At 40.8% G+C, this 6,167-nt stretch overlaps 1 protein-coding gene across 3 annotated transcripts in view; it reads right to left on the bottom strand.

The window, feature by feature from the left end:
• Positions 1-6,167, bottom strand: part of MEIS2 (Meis homeobox 2) — a 209,450-nt gene that overhangs the window by 21,564 nt on the left and 181,719 nt on the right. The gene's annotated exons all lie outside the window — the stretch shown is intronic.

The following is a 6,167-nucleotide window of genomic DNA, read 5'->3' as shown; positions in this document are numbered from 1 at the left end:
CCACCGCCGGCCCGAAACTCAGGCACCTTTCAACTCCTTAGAAACCCCCAGTCGCAGGTACATGTGGTTAATATTAGGCCCAAAATAACCTTTTTCCCCCCCTTTTTTTAATCTCAAACCGGGGCGGCTGCCGAGGCTTTTGAGCGCTGGTGAAGGCAGTTAGTTGGCTGTGGAGCCTGGATTTAATTTTGCCGGTAATCCAAAAATAAGTGCTTGCATATTTCTTATTAGCTTAATGTGCAGCGATCCACATCGACGCAAACTAAGCCAAATTAATTTCCCTACAATAATTTAAAAACTTGCCTATGCGCAGGATTTCTTCCCAAACAGGGCAATTTTCTATCATTCAGGAGCCACGCTTGTTTTTGTCCCCCCCTTTGTGTTTGAGAACACTTCGGAGCCTTTGCGCAGGTTTTGTGTGCTATTTCCCAGATCGGGCTTTCTGCTAGTGACCCTTTAGGAGTGCTAATGAAGTCGAATACTAGTGTTTAATCCTCTTCAGAAATACTAACATGCCCATCATCCAAAACAGCCTCCAATAATTGCCATTGGGCCCGATCCAACGCCTAGCGAAGTCTTTCACTCAGTTAACTGAAGACTAAATTCATCTGCTCATTTAGTAAATTGCTAGCCTTTATATAGCATCAACTCAGCAAGGCCTTTTGTCGTGCTTCCCTCCCACCACCCCTCCTAGTTAAATTCCTCTGCAGATAATGAAAGACGGTGGCACACCTTCGATTCCACCTCCTGTAATCACATAGTCGTGGAAATTTCATTAGACAGATGCATAAATGCTACAAGTAACACTAAAGGGCTCTTTTGCATCACTCTGTTTACATCCAAAAGACATTCTTTATTCTTTAGGAAAAGTATAATTCAGTTGTCAGAAATGTCATCCTGCCTCAGAATTAGTCATGACTTCAGGTATTAAAATAAAAACTCAAACACAGTTGATGTAGTTGTTTATTCCCTTCTGGTTGCGGCACGGCAAAGGCATCTCCTAGCCCAGCGCTGTGATTTCCAGGAACATCTCCGTCCAAAAAGACAAAGGTCCCCGATAGGACTTAATTTGCTGAGCTACTTTCCAGTAACGTTACCACGCTGACCAAATGGAGCCTGATCTGAACCTCCTCCATGCAGCATGCCTTTTATCAGCTAAAGTTAAGGCCAATAGAGATTAGCAAGAAAGCCTGATAAGACTGTTTTCTCTTCTCCTATGAGCTTCTAATGGTGTATACAGATGGCAAGGTTTTAAAGAACGGAATGAACGCTTATTTAAGGCCTGTAAAAAATCACAGACAACAGAAACGCTCCCCCCACACACTTTCCGTCTTACTAACCCCTTTTCTTCAATCAGGTCACTCTTTGGGGAAACCAAATTGCTTTTTTGGTTTTTATTTAAACTCCAACCACTTTTATTATTTACATCTGGTGGTCCCCTTATTTATGTCCCTCTCCACTTCCCTGCACACAGGCCCTGGCTTGCAGGGCTGCGAAGCATTATGGGTCTTGGCTCTCAGCGGGAGAACTCGACACTGTCTTCAAACAAATAATTAAGAAGAAGGTTAAAGGTTCACCTAGAGGTCATATCTTTGGATACTCCTCAGAAAGTTTACATTAGTAAGAAATGGATGCCCTCTGAAGTGTTCCTTCAATGGGCTCCCACAACAAGGCAGAGCATTAAGAAAATTCTAAGTCCTGACTGGTTTCAAGTGACAACTGATTTACCTCCATGAGCAGCAGATTGGGACACTCCACTCCAGCCTTACATATTGGACAGCCACCACAAAATAAGCCTTTTGGGCTGAGTGCTGAAAACCCAACCCAGCCCAGTCCATTCAGTCCCAGAAGAGCTTGGCCTCATTTTATTCCAGTGATGCGAGTGAAGCTAGCCTTTCACTGTCAACTCTACGCAGAGACAACTCACTAGTCATTTCAGAAACCAGAGTTAAAGCTCTAGCAGTAGGTCCTCCAATCTTTGTTTCCCTACAGAAAAAAATTAGGGATAAAGGTGATCTCATTTGTCCAGCAAAACCTGCCAAAAAATAGCACTTGGGTTTAACTTCTGATTTCATTATTTCTCCATTTTTCTGCTGTGCATGTAAACAACTTCAGGTGCAAACGATGTCCTCTAGACCAGCAAAACTTTCTCTGAAGATACACTGTCATACACTTAGAAAGATACAGGAGTTTTTAGGCAGCAAGATCATTCTGAAATTCCATTTCTGTGGTTCCTCTGAAAAATCCTGTCCATAGATGGCATCAACTATACCAATGGGTATGGCTGAAAAATCACACATAAAATTATTCATATTTGCAAAACTGCAAGTGCAAAATAGACCTACATTTCAGATGAATCTAAAAGTCAGATCCCAGTTTCATTATTAGTAGCTACATCATGTAATGCATCTGCACAACTGGTAGACAAGGGCACAGAATGAAGTATTTGTGGATTATTATTTATTCTTTATACTGCCCCATAAATATGCACAGTGCATAACAGAGACATAGAAACCACAGTCCCTGCCCCAGCCTTCACATGTTTTTTTAAATCCCTCAGGGAGCCATCTCCAGGGCCAAAGTAAAGTAAAATACAGCCTTTTGCACAGCACTTCAGTTAGTGCATTGAAGAAACACTGTGATGTTACTTTGGCACAAATGTCTTCAAAAGGCACTAAGAGACAAGCAGAAAAAGAGAACACCGGCACCACTCTTTCCAACATTGTTTGGAACTCCATAAAAGAAGATTTCACAGCTCTGCTCCCGAAACTAATTGTCTGCCTTGTTCATAGCCTTCACCTAGAGGCCGAAGACTGAATGGCCTGAAAAGACATAAAATCTATCAACAAAACATGGATTTCTTTGTTACTCTTCTGCTAACAGTAATTCCTATCATTTGGATGATAGCAGCAGCAGAGGACCCAGTGAAGTTCAGCCTCACTCCATCCCATACTGCACAAGCACACCGTCCAAGAGAACTCAGGATCTGAACAGATTTCCAGGCAAAGCCTGAGGGAGAGGAGAGACGCTTTCTCCCCGTTTGCAAAAGGGAACGGAGACAGAAGGAGATTAAGTGACAAGGCCAAAGTCATACAAGAGATCTTTGGCAGAGCCACACACCCAACATAGATTTCCCCAGTCCTCTTTCAGCGCTCCTACAATCTGCTATCCATATGCTATCTTTCCTTTGTTCCCCAGCTTAGCAGTCAGGCACACTGGCAGGGGACTTCGAAGAGAGCTCACATTGCCACTGTTTGTGCCTTACCTGCTGTGTAGATAAAGAGGGGTCATCAGCCTCCAGGGCTGTGAGGCAATACCTTCACAAACTCTACATTCATATGGCGCTGGGTCCTCATTCCAGAATGATAAATGAGGTGTGTCACGTTGAGAAATACATGGCACTGACATACTACGTTTAATGAAAATCTTACTTCCAGCATTCTGCTAATGACAGACTACTGACCTCGCTTACTCAAACAATACCCATCTGAATTGAAAGGAGGGGTTTCTGCATCTTGTCTTTCTCTTTAATTGCCACATAAAGCAGGCTATAGCCAGAGCCTGTCTTACTTACACAAGTAGCTCGGGTAACTTTCGTGGGACCATTTCTGAAAGCACGATGTGCAAGGTTTGGCTCAAAATGCATGACAGCATGGACTTTGAAAAGAGCACATTTCAATTTTTATCTGCTTCCAGCAAAAACCAGTAGAGCAGCAAAAAAACAGTAGAGCAGCAAAGGTATACTAGTTAATACGCAATGTAGTCTAGGTGATTTGGTAGTCCTAGTCCTAATTGGTTCCTACCCTTTCCATGTTAATTAGCATGACAATATAATCTAAATATATGCATTTAATTGCACCTCTTCAATTAGAGCCTTGGATTTCTTTGTCCAAAGTAAACATGTATTCTGTATTTTATAGGAAGTCTTGCAATTAATCTCCTTCATAAATTTATCATATTTTCTTGAGTTGTATCAAATGGCATTAAATTTACATTTACATCATCCATTAAATTTTTATAGTAGTGTTCAGACAAAATAGCAGAGAGATACTCATGTAAACAGCAAGCAGATCTCTTAGCCTGCTTGCTGAAATCCAGCACGTTAAAAGAGAATGTTATTGTTGTTTCCACTGTCTTTCAGAGATATATTCTACATGTGTTTTAAACCCCTGTGACTGTTCCATAACAAGTTGAGTGAGATTAGCTCTTGAAATGCACTGTTAGTGGCTTTACTGATTGGTAATCAGAACTAGAAACAGCTCCAGCTTTGCTCTATGGCCATCATGGAAAATTCACTTTAAGTATGTAGGCACAAGAGGCCTTGTTTCAGGAGGAGGAAGTGCATGAAAGCTTAGGAAAATACCATTCCTCCCCAACTAGGGGTCTAATCTGAACTTAGAGAGAGGTATTTAACTCCAACCACTTTATATGTCCCATGTCTTTTGTGAGAAGAGCCAGTTCAACATTGGACCAGTCCACCACAGCTGAATAGATTGATCTTGCTGAGAAACTGAGGAACAATATGCAGCTGCCAGATACAACTCAAAACTTTTCAGTATCAGTCTTCAACCTGCATTTCCACTTAACATACCGAGGTGTTAAAGTACTGCATTTATTTAACAAACCTGCCAGTACATAAATGGGTTTGCAATCGTTGATGTGAAAAACAGATACATGAACAAATTTGTGAGAGGAATTCACAACCAGTTACCTGAAAGGAGTAATGACAAGGAAAGTTTTGACTCAGTTTTGATTTTAGCACAAGAAGACACCTCTGCCCTTTCACTTGAAAAGGAGATACTGAATGGATGTTGTCACAGGCTTAGTCATAGAAATAATAAAAATAAAAGTAACAACAATAAAATCAATGATGTAGAGTTAAAATAGTTTATTTTCTGTTATCTGAACATCAAGTCCAATTATCAAAATGCTTAGGTACTCAGAGGAAATTGTTTAGCAAAATTTTTCAAGACCTTCCTGAATCTAGATGAGAACCTTATTAAACCTAGGTGAATAAGGACTGAGCTTGACGAATAAATGGGGCTTAAGCACCTGCTTCAATGTTTTACTGAGTCAGAGTCTAAGAATGCATTATAAAAAAATAATCCAAATGTTTTCACCTTGGATGGGAAAATAAATCTTTGCCTAAATGATATTTCAGTATTTGGACTATGAACATGTCAGTGTTTAGCTCAAGAGTATATACTACACTGATCCCTTGTTACCCAAGAATGCCCTAATTTGGAAGGGAAAATAACCAATGAAATATTATATCTAAGTCACAAAAAATGTTTTTATAAGTAACCTAGAAAATGACTTCTTTCCTAAGCTGAAAGAATAATTTCAGACATCTCAGGCAGATCAGAGCAGTCCTGAAAGTATGCACTAGAAAAGACTAATCTGCAGGAACACTTTTATCAATATATATACTCCACACCTCTATCTCCTTTACAGCAGTCTTTGCCTATCAACCCAAACTTTTATCTGAGCAAGTAAAATCTAGTTATCTTGGTTATTTAACTCCCCCCCCCCTAATACACACTCTAAAATGACAGAATTTGGTTCGGGCTCCCTTCTGTACGCGTGTGTATAGAAGGAGTTGAAAAAGTCCTTGTTTATGCCTCACTGAATTTATGCCACACCTGGTTACCAACTCTTATTTGTAGCATTCCTTTACAGAAAATTAAAAAGGCTGAGTTAGTCACCTGGAAATGAGCCATCTCAGTAAGGCCTCCCTAAGTCATGAATATTGAGGAATGGAGTCACCTACGTGATTGATTTTGAGAGGAAGAGGGAGGGACAGGCAGGTTTATTCTCTGACTAAACTTCACATAGTTTTGGACAGCGTTGTTAGACAAGGGTGGTTATGGGCTGTTTAAAATTACTTGCTTTAGTTAATTTAGACATCTCACATCTGTCAAAGGTGTGATTCAGAGAACCTAAGTCAGCATCCTTGTCTGGTGGAGAGAAGGCTCCAGAAGATGACAGAAAGCAACGAAACCGGGCACCTCAGGCTGCCCATGCCTGGCACTAACTGGCCCAAAGACCTCTGCTGCATCTTGTATGCTTATATTGGAGCTCCTAAAAATAGGCTTTGACACTCAGAGGTGCCAGTTGTTGGAAATACTGAATTTACCCATCCTGCAAGTGTCCTAAAAGTAAGAAAG

The sequence above is a fragment of the Pogoniulus pusillus genome, chromosome 1, assembly GCF_015220805.1.
Source record: "Pogoniulus pusillus isolate bPogPus1 chromosome 1, bPogPus1.pri, whole genome shotgun sequence".
NCBI classification, from domain to species: Eukaryota; Metazoa; Chordata; class Aves; order Piciformes; family Lybiidae; genus Pogoniulus; species Pogoniulus pusillus.
This window is presented reverse-complemented; position numbering and strand designations above follow the sequence as displayed.